The 16,830-nt window shown below is 37.1% G+C and overlaps 1 long non-coding RNA gene across 1 annotated transcript; it reads right to left on the minus strand.

Annotated features, from left to right (window-relative positions):
• Window positions 1–249: 249 nt before the first annotated feature.
• On the minus strand, window positions 250–7,005 carry LOC140340775 (uncharacterized). Its single transcript, XR_011922731.1, has 2 exons — window positions 6,215–7,005; window positions 250–1,340 (listed from the first exon to the last, which is right to left on the minus strand). It is a non-coding gene; the product is annotated as an uncharacterized lncRNA (long non-coding RNA).
• Window positions 7,006–16,830: the final 9,825 nt, after the last annotated feature.

Consider the following 16,830-nt stretch of genomic DNA (forward strand, 5'->3'; position numbering starts at 1 on the left):
TGGATGTCTTACATTCAACTTAAAAACGAAGGTATGCTTGAACTTCATTTACTGGAGAGTACCTGCTTCTTTAAAATGTAGTGGAGTAGACCAAACTGGGTGTGAGTACAATGCGTACGTTTCACACTCAGTTGGTATAGATTTATATATATATATATATATATATATATATATATATATATAACATAACAAACATAAAAACATAATAAAACTGTAATGTATAAACCAAATAAAAAATATTAAAAAATGTAATCTGTACTAAGCTTTATTTCACATAGTTTTGAACAATTCTGAATGCTACCTCAAGCTGAACCTCAGAATGAATTGTCCAACTCGTTATTTCCGGTATTTTGGTAATTTCTTTTTGAAATCTGGAGCTTTAAAAGTATAAACAATAGGACTGACTGCACCACCCAAAGAAACCAAGCATATTATGATCGGCTGAACCATTTCCACACCTCTTTCCAGGTTTTTTTCTCCAGAAATGAGTGAGGAGAATTTTATGAAGGAGAGTATATGGTATGGCAACCAACAAGCACCAAACAATGTCTGAAAGGTGAAGATCAGCTTGAGTGCTGGGGTGTATTTTGAGGACTTCTTCCGATAGTAAACCATGGAAACAATAATAAAACACAAAAGTATGGTTAGGAATGGAATGCAGTAACCTAAAATGAATGCTATTATCACAATTACTTTTTGTCCATGTCTCCAGATGTCAGTAAATTCAGTCTTATCCAATTTATCAAGGCATTTGATGGTACCATTACAGTCATAGGTGGTTTTGAAGACAAAATAAGGTATGCCAAAACAGAAAGCCACAATCAAAAAAACTAGAGTTTCAACCAAGGCTAAACTAGGTTTTCTGTGGACAACATATTTCATGGTCCAAACCACAACAAAGCAATAGTCAATGCTATACAAGGTGAGAATAAAAGCAGTGTTGAACATGTTCAGATGGAACATAAAGTTGTTAAGTTGGCACATGAAAGAACCAAATGGCCAGTTGATGCCAGAGGCAAAATAAGCAATGTTTAAAAGCAAAAATAAGGACCAAATGAATGCAGTGATGAACAAATTCATGGACAATACTGAACGGAATGTCTTCTCCAGTCTGTAGACGCTCATCCATATAACATATCCATTGGCAGTTATCCCTACTAGGGATATTAAAGTGCAGATAGCAGCTGAGGAAATCCTAATGTTCCGGGCAGTCTGGGTATCATCTTTGGGGAATTGGATGCAATGTACTTGTGAACCATTACTGTCACTAAAGATGGAAGTCAAGTTGGACGATATGATGTTCTCCATAATATTTTCATAACAAATAAGCCTGTTGCTCCCTAAAGAAACAAGAAGTTTATATAAAAACATGATCAAAATACATAAATCCAAAGATATTCATTACAAGTAGCTAAATCACAAAATACATAATTTTAAGTAGAGCAGCTAACCATTCTTGCTCAGTATCTTTTAAGGTGCAGCATTGTCATCCCCGGACAATAGGCCTGATTTATAAAAGCTCTCTGAGAGTGGAGAAGATGTATTATCATGGGTGAACCTGGCATCCAGTAAACCTGGAAAGGATTTCTTACAATCATTGCAAATATTCTATCTGGGACTAAATCCATTCCCAATTTAGTGGATCAACTATGTTCTCCCATAATAGTCTATCTTCGTCATTCTTAGAGAACTTTGAGAGTTTTTATAACAGGCCCAATGTGTTTGTAAGGACTACAGGACAACTTGCCCTCTCCCTTTCTCTATAACACAAGATGTTCTGAAGCCAGTACTATAGGAGGAGTACTGGCAGCGTTTATGGCATTGCTCATCTGCAAAATTAGTAGAAATACTTGATATTTCAGTGTAGTGAAGGCAAATACACAAATTAATTAACTAATTTTATAGCAACTTGGTCAACTAGGTTTTGTTGCTTGTATTGAACAGGAACACCAAACAGGTGTAAGAAAAATGTTTGGTAAATTCCCATCTGAATCCAAAACTTTACTTTAATTGCTTGGTTATAACTAGTATTTTTCATAATTCTCAACATTGGTAACACTTGTTCATACAATATAGCTTCATAAGAATCAATTACAGATTGGGATGTCAAATTTAATTTCACAACACTTACTTTGACATCACTTTCTAGAAGACAAAAGCTCAGGAAGTTAAGCAATGTTTTTTCTCCCAAATGTTCAAAGAATTGGGAAGTGGTCTAGAAATAATGTATGCAATCTGTGACAGGCCAGGGTTAGACGGCAAGAATAGTAAAAAGAGAACCATCACACACATTACATTATCAAAATGTCACAATACTAAGACTGCAGCAGCTGGATTTGTGGTGTCCAGCTATATAGGACCTATATATCACCAGCAAACCATTTTCCTTTATTAAATAGTCTCTATTATTCATAATCAATAGTCAATATATTAACACAGCTCAACAAAAAAAATGTTTTCACTTGCCAAAGATTTTTAAATATATTTAGTGTACTTCAGGTCTGCGGATCCAGAAATGACATCAGTTTCATTGAATTGGCTCTAGTTCTTGTGATACAGGAATCAGAATGGACAATTTTACCAACAACAAATGTTAACACAGCATATTATTATTAATCTTTATTTACACCAATGAATTGCATTTTATATATTAAATATAGCATTATTTTCATAAAACTTTCATTTGCCTTCTATTTATTCATACTTTTTTCTTTTTCAGAGAAATATAAGTTCTTCAAGAAGAAGTTGTTTAAATGACTCCAGTGTATTTTTCTACATTTGTGGTGAATATTCATACAGAATTTGTGAAACAAACATATCTTGCATATTTTGGTATTAAACTGGGGGACCAAGATAAGTATTGGGCTCCCCATATGGTATGCAAAACTTGTGTAGAGTGTCTACGTGAGTGGAAAAATGGAAAACTGAAAAGTTTGAAATTTGGTGTACCTATGGTATGACGAGAGCCCAAATATCATCATAATGACTGTTATTTTTTTGCTTTGAATGTGAAAGGTTTTATTCATTTCAAGTGGGAGTACCATGATTTTGAATCAGCAAGACCTGTGCCGCATGGTGCTGATGTTCCCATACCAGTGTTCGGTACACTCCCTGATATTCCTGTATCCAACATGGAGGATATACAGGGAGTGTAATCCAGGAGTTAGCAGTGGAAGTGAATATGAAGGAAGTGTTTCATCCAACCAGCAGTTCTCTCAAGAAAAGCTCAATGATTTATTATGTGACCTAAGTCTGTCAAAACAAGCATCTGAACTTTTAGCATCAAGGCAAAAAAAGAAAAGAACTGTCTGAGACGGCATGGTAATACAACATTATAGGACAAGAGAGGTGACACTCCTACCATATTTCAGTGAAGATGTAGACTTTGTGTACTGTTGTAACATCCCTGGACTACTAACCCATATGGGAGGACCAGAATACCGAGCAGAAGCCTGGCGGCTTTTAATAGACAGTTCCACTCAAAGTTTGTAATCTGTTTTACTGCATAAGGACAACTGCTATGAATCAATTCCAATTGGTCACTTAACAAAACTTAAAGAAGAATATGAAAATATCAAAATAGTCTTACAAAAGTTTTGCTATCATGAACACCAATGGTCCATATGTGTTGATTTAAAAATGGTGAACTTCCTACTTGGACAGCAAAGTGGATACATACATATAAAGTACCCATGTTTATGCTTGTGGGATAGTAGAGCAAAGCAGGATCACTGGAAAAAAGTGACATGACCTCCGAGAGAAAACACGAAAAAAAGGTGCAGCGAACATCATTAACAAGCCAATGGTTGACAAAGAAAAAATCATTCTCCCTCCACTACACATAAAGTTGGGATTAATGGTGGAATTTGTTAGAGCTCTGAACAAGGACGGTGATTGCTTGAATCACATTTGTATTGAGTATTGGATTGAGTACTGAAAAATTACCAGAAATCTTTGATGGACCCCAAATTCAAAAACTGACAAATGATTCAAATTTCAAAGTTACATGACTGATACTGATGATGTCATGGTTGTCAGGAACTTCTTGGGTAACCATAAAGGACAAAAATATGAAGAACTGGTAAAAAACTTGCTCTTAAACTTTAAAAATGTGCTCTCTCCATAGCCATTTGCAAAAATTTCCAGAAAACCTTAGCAATTTCAGTGAGGAACAAGAGAAGAGGTTCCATCAAGATATAAAGGTGATGGAAGAAAGGTATCAGGGCAGATGGGATAGACACATGATGGCAGAATACTGCTGGAGCCTTCAACGTGATTGTCCTGATCATCAGTATAAAAGGAAATCATACAGAGTTTTTCAATGACTTCTTTGTGATTAGTTCTGTAAATATACTGAATAGAGAATAGATTGACATTAGGTATTTCAAAATTTAATTTTGTATATGTAGGCATATGTAGTTTAATTTTGCTTAAGTTTCATTAGTTTTCTATGAGGTTATTATTGAGGTAATTATTTCAAAAACTAGAGCCAATCTAGCAAAACCAATATCATATTTCAAATCTGTGCATCACACATAACCAAAAATGATTTTACTCTGTTTGGCAAGAAAATGTTTGTTGACCAGTGTAATTTATTAGATGTGCAATTATGGTGGCATCTTTAAAAACAACATATATTATTCTAATAATTCCAATGAGTGAACTGCTTAACACACTGTGTATTCAAAGCAAACATAATTGGTCTGTGGCATTCAATTGTTTAATTAAATTTACTGATTTGGCTGGACCTACAGGAATGGTCTTCTGGGCATCAGAGTACACTGGCCAATGCTAAAGTCTCAAAAGTGAGAAATTGGAGTTCTCATTTAAAATAGTTGTACTTGTAATTGTGTAAGTGGTATTAAACTCACTGTTTGTTATGGTTGTTTGTTATGGTGACAACTCCAACATTGTATATTACCACCACTTTCTATCTTGGTAGCAGTGGTAGAGGATACAAAAAAAGTTAAGGTAATTTTCCAGGGTAAAACTATTTTCCCAAATATAGTATCTCTTACAATCACTACATTCCCAAATTAGATCCCTCAATCCATATAAAATAATAAAATATATGTGATATTGGCATCTTTTTTTTCCAATCTGCAGCCCAATGGAGGCTCTTGCACACAACGTTCATTCCTTGAGCCTTTACCAGTTTTCTCCACCAGGGTTCTGTGGAGGTTGCTAGAGGTTCCTTGAGCAAGAGCAATGTTTGCCTCTCAGGTCAGTTTATCTGACCCCAATGATCATTTTTGACTATCTCTAAGAATGGTAGACTTCCCACTGGCCAGCAGTATAAGATTCATACTTTGCAATGGCCACCAACCAACACACTAGTGTACTGTGAGTTGTGGATAATAGTTGGGGTTTCCCGAAGACCTGAAAGTGTTTTCCAGGAGTTCCCCACAAATTAAAAAAAAATTTAATCACTGATCTATAATATATATTCTGCTTTTCACAAGGCATGCTCAAATCTAACAGTAATCTATTAAAAAGTAAAGCATGCACTATTATTATTTAATCAAGATATCAATTGAACATTGATCTGCATTGCTTGTTCTTTGTTCAACCAACCTTCAGAAGGGAGCAACAACCACCAGCCAATGTACGGGTCACTCACTTGGCTGATGGTTTTTAGGGAGTGCTCCCTGTTTAATGTCAGCTTTGCTAGTCAATAAGTGCAAAAAAGCGAATTGTTGATATCAAGATATTGATAATTTCAATGATTATGCACACATTAAGTGTATGGTCAGCTTAAGAGCTCCAAACACTGTTATGAACCCACCAATTGATATTGGGGGTGCTATATATTTTATTTCTTTAAATTATTGGGTGGCCAGGGGCAAAGACTATTGCCTGTATTATATTTCTGCTGACAAATTAGTAGCAAACCTCTCAGAGATTTCTTATGAAGTCACAATAGCTGCTAACCAGAACCTTGCCTTATGTTATAACCTGCAATAGTTTTTGTGTGAACCCATACAGTGTATATGAGACATAAGTTTTTTAGGAAGATTATTATCTACTTCCATTAATCTAAATATTTTCACTTTCTCCTCTTTTTTAGGTCTACTCCCAACCTCCCACCGCCACCCCCACTTTCCATTAAAAAGCAATATTCCAAATAACTAATCATTTATACAAACTGATGAAATTAGGCAACACAACAGCATGATTTATATCAAGAAAATATATGTAGGAAATGTGAACTTACAGATCTTGTGCAGGGATAAAGGTTAATTAAATCTCTTCTTACTGTGTAACGATTCTCAGCCTTTCTCAATGGTTATCTGCCCATAAAAGTTGACAGAAGAAAGTTCTTTATGTGATATTTAAACTGCAGACACATAGTATTGGAAATAAGCTTGTTCTCTGTTTATGAAGCTTCCTCATTGCAGCCGTCCTAGTCAAACCACACTGCACCAGCTTAATTTCCTAAAAAGGAGCTATTTCGCAAGAACACATTTTGCAAGTGTACAACTAGAGAGTTGTATTTGTTATCATAACAAACTATAAAAGAAGAAAGAAAAATGTGCAAATAAGATCTAGCTCTCTGTTTTTTTTTTTTTTTTAAACATTTTGGAAATACATGACGACAGTCCCTGAAAATTTGTAAAACCTCCTTCTACTCCCTCTAGCACTGTCTAGAAGAGGGGTCAGCAAACTCCAGCCTTTAGGCCAGAAACGGCCTAGCCGACAGTTCGTTCCAGCCTAACGCCCCCTGGCCAATCCGGCCTAATGCCGGAGCCACAGGTTGCCAGCTTGGATCTGCCAGGGGGGGTTGAGAACTACCAAAACCAGAGCCGCCGTAGCTCCAGAGCTGCCTCCTTGCTGTTGCTCCCCTATTTACGGCGGCCGACGTTGATACTTCTGCCGCAGCAGTAAATAAGGAAGGCTCCCTGAAGGGAAATCCCTCCTTTCCTCCAAAGCATAATGAGGAGAAGGATTTCATTTCAGGGGGGTGTTCCCTGATAGTGGGCGTAGCCATTAGGGCGGGACCCAGAGTCCGGCCTAGTGTGCTCCCGCCCACCCCATGAAAGTTTGCCAACCCCTGGTCTAGAACAATGGTCCTAATTTATTAAAGCTATCCAAGGAGAGGATACACTTTCATAAGGATAGTTAGGTGATCCAGCAAACCTGGAATAGATCTAGTCCAGGATTGAAAGCATTTGCTAATAAATAGCAAATGACATTTAAGAAATCCATTTCAGGTTTGCTGGATAACCCAGCTTTACTGATGAAAGTGTATCCTCTCCAGCCGTTGGAGAGCTTTCATAAATCAGCCCACATGTTTCTCAACCAGGGTTCCTCCAGAGGTTGCTAGGGCTTGAGCAATGAGCATTTTGGTACCACTGAAACATAGGGTCTTTTTTTGCTATTTGTAAGGGTGACATTTTTTCCAATGGCCACCATTATAGGAAGCATTCTTCTCACTGACCACCACACTAATTTATTGTGAGTTGTGTATATATATATATATAGTAATTATAGCAGGGGTTTCCTGAGAAACCTAAATATTATTCCTAGGGTTACCCTATTTTAAAAAAGTTGAGAAACACTGATCTAGGAGGAATTCCCACCCATTTCTCTTGACAATGCAGCTGGGGACCTTAAATTATTTCCATCAAACCTATAAATGCAAATCATATTTTTGGTATTAAAACTGCATATCTCGAATGATAAAAAAGGTGAACTAAAAATGACAGCTAAGATCCATATATCTAGAACAACCAAGGATACCAGTCTTCGAGTTTTATTGTTCCTACCGCACACAGGGTAAGTTATGGAAATGCAGCAATCAATAGTGATAATGGTGAGTTGTAGAACATTAGCATACAAATTTAGATTAATAGCATGGTGGTCAACCTGCACATAAAGCTTCCTAATGGCCATTTTCCACCAAGGGCTGTGTGGGCAATGGTAAATGGCAGAAAAGCTTCACTGCTGAAAGTGTATCATCTCCAGCCTTGGAGAGCCTTTGAAAACGTACAATCCAGCACTTAAAGGGATAAAACAGATAATCAGAGTTCTAACCCATGATAGCAGAGGATGAAACACTGAAAGTGATTTTCCAACAGTCCCCAGTTATGGACTTCAGTCAGTGACCCAACCTTGGCCACAAATAATAAGCCGGAGATTTAACTCTGACTACAGAGGTTTAAACAAGGGAACACAACCTGCAAAAATAAATTCTACAGACTGTGAAGCCAGATTATTCCATATAACGCACAGAAACTGAACCTTTGATATTACTGGATCATACAGCGTCACCTCCATTACATTTCTCACAACCTGATCACACTATAGAAGATGTGAATGGTTTGACTTCTGATGGAAACATAAAAATACTTAGGAGAGGAAAACTTTTAAATTTAGAATGATAAGTTGGTTTGACACAAGAGATCATACAATGCATGTGCCCCTTAGCTTTCTGAATCACTATTAATTAGCTTTATAACGATTCTCACCACTTTGACTCTTTTATTTCCCTTTCTTTTCCCAGAAATAGGGAAGATATTGGATTTCTTCTATTTGCACAATATGTTACCTTTCATTAGGAAAGTATATGCTGTGTAGCACTAAAAGGCAAAACCTAGTCCTAGGACTAGGACCAAAAATTCTAGAGATATTCTACGCTTTTAATGATTAACTTTTCTACTTTATTATACTACGTTGTTTTGTTTTTTCCTTTTTTTTACCTTTTTCAGAAATTGTTGTCTTTACTGGAGTTTTATGTTCCTTCTAAACCTTTGTTGGTTAGTTCTTTTTGGACCAGAGAAGAAGTGGATGCACCGCTTTATAAATATACTCCTTTAGTATCAGTCTGAATCAGCGCTGCAATGTGGGATGTCATGGGAGTCTGATGCAGTCTGTTTAGAGAGGATTCCACCAGTCAGTAGTTCAAATCCTGCACGTCAAACACACAGCCACCATGTATGGCAATATCCTGGATTTGAATCTTCCCTTATACCCACATAAAATATATATGGTTGCATCTGGGAGTTCCTGATGAATAATCCCATGATGTATGGTTGGAGCAGTTTTGGAAGAAATTCAACATTTTTTTTGTTGTGACCTGTAAAATGCGTAGTGTGACCGCCATAGGCTGTGAGATTGTGACTTGATCACTATGACCATCCAAACAGGAACATAAATTTATTCTTTTCTTTTAGTAGTGTCTCTGATACATCAAGACCCAGCAGCTACATGCATGGCCTCAGCAGGAAATGACTCATATATATGCAATATCCTAGATTGGAGGCTTTCCAACTCCAATCCTTGAAAGACCACATACAATCCAAGTTTTCCTGGCTCTTTGTAAACCATTCCAAATGTACTGCTTGTAGCTAGAGGAATGTTAAAAATGTGTGCAGATGCTAAAGGAATTGAGTTGGACAGCCCAGCCCACATCATTGACTAGTTAAGCAGATGTACAACTAAGCCTATTTAGCACATATGGTTACAATAAGAAACATTCAAATAGTAAAGAAAAAAAATGATCGCCTCTTGCTTTCTCTTGTATCAGAATGTATCAGCATCATGTTTATATTATGTTGATTTCTGAAATATGATGATGTAATATCTTGAAAGTCATCATATTTCAGAAAGGAAGTTATGTTACTTCATAAGGGAGTAGACATTTCTATACATTATACAAAACTGATTCTGTACCAATATTCACTATGGGAATGAATTTACTAAATATATACATTTTTCACCTTGTTCACATTGAACACCTAAAAATGGCCGAGGAGATATTAACATTTTTTTTTCTTGCAGAATTTTGGGTGCAAAATCTACTGAGCTTTTAGAATCAGCAAACCAGATATCCTCTGAAGAATATATGGAGTACCAACAGCGGTGTTTATTAGAGATGCAGACCAATGCCAGGTTTTTAAACCCCATGATGACCACCATCTGGTGAAAATGCTCTCCTCCATTCTGTTATTGGACTAACAACCTGAAGACAACAATAGATAATTCAAAAATAACAAAAAAACAAAAAAATCCTGATGATGCTCAAGCGAGCCAATTAGAGAGCACTAGAGGTTTTGAATGGGGAGACTTGTCTCCATTTAACCTCTAGTGCTGGGGATTGCACACTGAGCTGATCAATGAATGTAGCCGTGGCACAGCCGGCAGGACTTTTTTTTTCTAAGGGAAAATTTGATCTCGATCAATGAATTTACACCGTCCGTTCTCGCTTAAAATTTCAGTAAGCGAGAACAGCCGGATTCTCCGCAAGATTGAGTTTAAAAATCTTGCTCGCTCATCCCTAGCTAGGAGCCCACAGATAATGTAGTACCAAGATTCCAACTGAGCCAAGTCCAGAATACAGAGCAGAGGTCATATGCAGAATATCTGTCCACCAAACGAAGTACATAAGGGCAAAACACAAGCAGAGTCGGGGTCACGGGCAAAAGGGTCAGTCCAGGTGGCGTACAAATGATAGGTCAGGAACAGGCAAGGTCAAAAACAGAAAATCAGATGAAAACACACATCAGCACAGATTAGCCCAGGTTTACGCTAAAACAGGCACTGGTGACCGCGAGCAGAAAGGCTTTAAAGTCCCAGCAGCCAATAGCAATGCAGGGCTGAGTCAGAAGCTGATCAGCTGCTAGAATCCTCTTTAGTTGTGCACAGCCTAACAAAGGATGCTGGGGATGCCATAAAGGATGCTGGGGATGCCATAAAACCATCAGTCTAGATAAAAGGGAAGCAGGGGCTGCTGGTATCCTAGTTCTCCTGGCTGCTGCAAATGACATCGCTGGACAGAACATAGAATGTTTTATACCACGATGGTCCACAGCATAGAGTCGCCGGACAGATGAACATTTCCTAACAATGGTGCTGTAGAAAGTTCAGCAGCACCAATGGGCAAACATATTCGAGAGTTGCCAGGGTGCCTGAATCAACGTAACTCTCTTTAATCATCAACCCAGTGAGAAGCTATGTCAATCATACACATTTCCATCTTTCCATAAAATACTGTTTTAATCCATGCTTTATTTATTTATTTATTTTTGCATCTAACTACTGATTTTCTTCAAACTCCTTCAGGCACTTTGAGTCTGATTATTGAAGCTCCTAAAGACTGGAGAGGATAGACCTGGCTGATCAAGCAAACCTGGAATGGATTTCCTAACAATAATTTGCTAATAATTTGCAAATCTGGAGCAGATTCATTCTAGGTTAACTGGATCAGCCAGGTTCACCCATGATAGTCTTTTCTCTTCTTCCAGCTGGAAAATGTTCTAGAATCTTCCCCTTCCCTACCTAATGAACCTTTTTCCATTCTTATTCCACTCCCCAAGCCCCCTCCTCAGCGAATCCTTACCTTGACCCTCCTATTTAGCCCCTTTCACTCCTCTTCCAACTTTTTTTTTGCTTTTGCTTCGTGTCCTCCTTTACTGTCCCCTTGAAACATGATTAGGAGAGCTTTGTGTCATCTAAATGAAACTTATTACTGTAAGATGAGTATTCAGATTCCTGAACAAGAAGTGCTGTTTCCTGAAACATCTAGTAATTTTGTTGTTTTCAGCTAGTTACATAAACTACAACAATGACTGTTTGGTCACATCTACACAGCTTTAGAAAAATAATAGATGAATTGCTTACACTGATAAATAAACTGGTCAGACTAGGAGCTCAATATAAAAATAAGAAAATCAAAACTTTTAAAAACACAAAATAATATAAGAAATTCTGAATAGCTGACAAAGGTTATTAGGTATGCAGGAAGGGGAAGCTACAGGAAAGGAACGCTAGATGAGATAATTTCTAACCAGTTTTAGAATAATAACACAAGTGATCTGTTTACTCCAGCAATAAATTGGCCAAATGAAGAATACATTATAAACAAAAGTAAAAGGCGAAAATATAGGCTTGGGAATATGTTGTAAGGCCTGTTTGGGAATTTGCACTGCCACTTACACATAATATTACTGATAAATCCTTGTGTGATAATTAGGTTAATTGGTTCTACCTAAAATTTTACCTTGGACTGTAATAAAGACATATGACTGAGGTAAGGACATTAGATTGTGAGCCTGTTTGATGGACATTTATTGGTATGACTATAGACTTGTACAGCTCTGCGTAATATGTTAGCACTATATAAATACTGTGTAGTAAAATTATTTTAATAATAAACAGTCCTAAGTTGTCTACCAGTGCTGTCAGACTTGTTTCCCATTTTTGTTTCTGCACCATTGGTAGTCATGTGTACAGTATACAGGTAGTCCCTGGGTTAAGGACATCCGACATATGATTTATTAGATGTCCAAGTGAGCATACAATTGTGATAAACTAAAATTATAATTAATATTATTAATTAAAAAGGACCACCAACATATTATGCAGTGCTGTACAAATAAATAGGGGTTGCAAATGACAGACAGATACAGACAGTGGCACAAAAGGAGCAGAGGTCCCTGCCCTGAAGAGCTTACAATCTAGGGTACATTTACATATCACAGTGTGATGTACATTCATGGATTGGGCACTTCCATTTTAACCCTCATTAGAAGTGGGACTATTGTATTTATACAAAGGAATCTCTAATTATTTAAATAGAGTCAGGTAAAATGTCCCAGGCTCCATCAGGGAATTTGTTGAGAATGTTCCAACATGGTGGTTGGCGAGACTTTAATAGGAAATAAGGAGATTCCTCATTAGGTAACATCATACTAGCTTCCAAGACATTCTATATCCTTGGGGAAAAGAATATCATGGATATTCTCCAGCATTGATATTGCGGATGTGTTTAGTGTAAGGCTGCCCTGAAGAAGCCCGTAGGCGAGTTACATCAGGACACCAGACGTTATACCTGCCTTTATTTAAATTATTAGGAATTCTTTTGTGTAGATACAATGGTCCAACTTACCCATGAGGTTTAAAATGGGAGTGACCAATCCATAAATGTACGTAAACTGTGATATATAAATGTTAATTTATCACAATTGTATACTCACTTGGACATCTAATAATTGTTGAGTTTGCTACAGCTAAAACTCCAGTCTTTTCTGTCTCTTCTTTATATATTTGATTTTTTTACTCTGGCAGTAGTGTATATGTCTGGAAGAACAAACTGCAATGTATTTGTTTCTTTATCCTCCTCCTCCAACCTTTTCACAATCCCATCTCTCCCTTCTCTCCTTCTTTCTCTTCTTTTTCTTCTTCTCTTCCACTCCCTCCTTTTTTCCCGCCCTCTTTCCCCCTCTTCCTTTGTTCTTACTTTTTCGATTCCTCCCCCCTTCACCCTCTTCCTCTTCCCCTCGCCTTTCCCTTGTCCTTACCTCTCTCTCCCCTCTCCATTGCTCTTTCATTTCACCCCTCCCTCTCTTTCCCTTTCTCTCTCCCTATCTTTTTCATCTGCCCCCATCTCATTTCCCTTCCCTTCTGATTCACTGTCCCCACTTTCTCTCTCCACACACCCTTTCATTCTCTCTCTCTCTACTTCCTCTCTCTCCCTTGACCCTTTCATTTCTCTGCTCGCCCTCCCCTTTCTTTTTTTGGCTTCTTCCCCCTCTTTTCCTGACCTCTGTTTCCCGGATTCACCTCTTCCATTTTCACTCTCTTCTCTTCTCTTCTCACTCCGCTCTCCCTCTAACTCCTTCCTCTGTCTCTTTCTTTAAATCTTTCCCCTTTTCCTTCCTTTAGCTCTCCAGAAATCTCATAGTTAACTATCTCTCTCTACAATTTCCCATCATCTACCATCTCTCTCTCTTACTCTCTTGCACAAGTTGGCTGGCCTAGGGGAGCAAAAAATATAAATCTGCCCATGATAGTACAGTGTGTTAACATTGTCACCCTAGGAAGGAAAGTATTTTGCTGACAGGATTAACGAGTGAAAACAAAGCAAAAAATAGGACCACAAAACATAATATCTGCATATGTGGGTCACATGTCTGGTCTTTTCTCCTTTACGTGAACTATACCCATTCTAACTGAGGCTTTTTTCAATATATTCCTGTGTTGTTTGTTTGCCCTTGTTCTGTGGTTGGCCATTTAATACAGTAACATTTCAGTAAAATGTCTGACTATACAATCTTAATAAAGATCTAATGACTTTGTGACTTTTTCTTCTACCCATGCTGGTTATCATTTTTGCTGGCAGTGATGTTTTTTTACCAGCATACCAAGAAATCCGATTTTATTTTTGTATTCTTCTCTGAAGGAAAGATGTATAGGACAAAGTTCTATTGTTAAAGTACCTAGGACACAAAAACATAATAAATAAATAATGATAAATAATAATTAAATTAATTAAATGACATCATGCCCTGGCCGGATTGGTTAAGCCTTATGCTATGTAGTACACTGCTAGAAGTGAGTATTTCAATAAATAAAGGGAGCCATTTGGACAAAATCCGTCAGGAAAAGAAACAACCTCTCTATTCACAGTAATACATTTTTACACATTTCCTGGTGGTTTGCTACCCACAATTCATATGCTATGTATATGCAATATATGCTTGCTAGGGACTTGTTACTCATAATATATTTTTTACTATGTACTATTAAGTTCACGATTATGCTTTTCACCAAGTAAATTAGTAAACATTCGCCCAATAGCCTTTTTCTTTTTTTCTTACTTACCTAAAATTTTATTTCAATAAATCAACCACTGTGCAAACTCATCAAAAACAAATAGTTTAGCCCCAATAAGGTACACGTAAGCTTTCTTCTTATATAAATCAGTTTTCAGTTTTCACCTATTGAGAATCACAAGTTATCCTGGCTTAAATCCTAAAACTGTTTAGCAAAGGTTCCTTCGTGAAAGCGTTCTCAAAGGCTGACTGGATAGAAATCTAGAATTGACCAATGAAGACATCTACTAATGACAAACTTTCACAAAAAAAGTTTCTTCAACGACTGATAATTTGATGCCATTGAATGGAGAATAGAGAAGGCAAGCTATGGAAAGCAGCAGACAAAAAATGAAACGATTACTGCTAGAATAATTCTGAATAGCTTGTTTGATGTGGACAAGTCAATTCTTCAAATACGCCACAGAATTACCATATAACAGGAAACAATTACAGCGAAAGGAATGATGAAACAGTTGATGAATTTTATGACTGCAGTATTTCATAAATCTCTGGTTCTTGGTAATAAACATCATTGCCCTCGCCATTATATCTTTGTATATAACACAAGGCACAATGCTATGATCCAAACTACAAGAGCTACAATGGACGCCAGTCTCTGAGTTCTGTTTCTTGCACCAAATGGGATTTGTTACTGAGATACAGCAAACAATGCTGATAACAGTGATCTGGAAGAGGCTAGCGTAGAGTTGAGGAAGAACATAGCCGTGTCCATCTTGCTCATGAATCTACCAAAGGACCAGTTATTATTCAGGATAGTTTGGATTATAATGAACATCAAGAAAATGTGAAGATAAAGTCAGATAAAGCTAAATTCAAGAACCAAATAATATTGACTGTTCTTTTTGTTCTGAGGGTGGTGAAATAGATAACCAGCCCATTCCCTTTTGTCCCAAGTAAGAAGACCACAGAGTGGACCACAAGGAATCACAAATTCATTTTGGGTGCTGTATAATATAAAATTCATCAGGATAGTAGATTCCATCAATATATGTTTAGGTGGGCATAGTTACTTCTACTTGAGTGATAGGTTGGATTGAATATGCCTTTGGAAAATTCTTTATAGTTCAAAAACAGAATGACAATTGAAAAATTCTAAGAAAAGGAATGTGGAAAAGAAAATACAATCTAGCAGCTACATTTTGTACAAGATGTTAATAAAAATGTATTCAGTTTTTAGCAAATGTATAATCTGATAAAATCTAAGGACCCTGCCTCCCTGGGTTGGGAAGGGGGTTAGAATGTCATGTGACTGGGAATCTAAGAAAGTACTAAGTAGGGGTACTTTGGTAAGTTTTTATATACAGTGATATTGTAATCGATGCTAATAGCAGTGATTAGGAAGATGCTGGCAAAAATATTGATGAAGAAAATAGCATCATTCAATATTTTCTAGTTAACCTCAAACCACAATCAAATGTAATATTCAACTACCAACAGTGTTGCAGCAACTAAAGCTTTCACCCAAATGTTTGCAATATTTTGAAAAGCGCGTGAAAATCACCAAAGATTGATCAGTCATTGGCCAATTATAAAGCTCCCAAAGACTGGAGAGGATACACTTTCTTAAGTGAAGCTGGGTGATCCAGCAAATCTGAAATGGGTTTTTTGTTAGGAAATGTTTTTAATCCTGGAGCAGGATCCATTCCAGGATCCATTCCAGGTTTGCTGGACTACTGATGAAAGTATATCCTCTCAAGCCTTAGAGAGCTTTAATAAATCAGGGCCATTGTTTGTGTAATAATTCTTATAATGTTGATGTACGGGTATGTCCTTTGCCTAAACACATTGCAGTAAATAGCCCATCATATTGGTCTTAAAAGGTTAGCATGAATGCTAAATGTTGTGTCAGGGCATGAGCAGGAGTTATTTCATCTGTGACCATCCAATTACTGAAGAAGATCCACTTTCTTAATAGAAGTCCACCATTGAGACCATTTAGTGTAGAATTCACAATTAGCTGTGCAAAGAAATGTAGAAATATTTGTTTGTGCTTGTGTGAGTGAGTATTGGTCGTATCGTTGCATTACTTACTTGGATTTTCTGTTGATGTTTATTCCTGAATCTTGGTCCTTATGATGAGTAGTGTTGGTCGAATAGCTCACTATTCGATTCGACAGCTGTTCGGCCGAATATAGCAAAAAAATTTGGGTGGTCGAATTCGAATCCCATTAAAGTCAATGGGAGAAAAATTCGGGTTTGTTTCAGCACTGTGTAG

The sequence above is a fragment of the Pyxicephalus adspersus genome, chromosome 11 (assembly GCF_032062135.1).
Source record: "Pyxicephalus adspersus chromosome 11, UCB_Pads_2.0, whole genome shotgun sequence".
NCBI classification, from domain to species: Eukaryota; Metazoa; Chordata; class Amphibia; order Anura; family Pyxicephalidae; genus Pyxicephalus; species Pyxicephalus adspersus.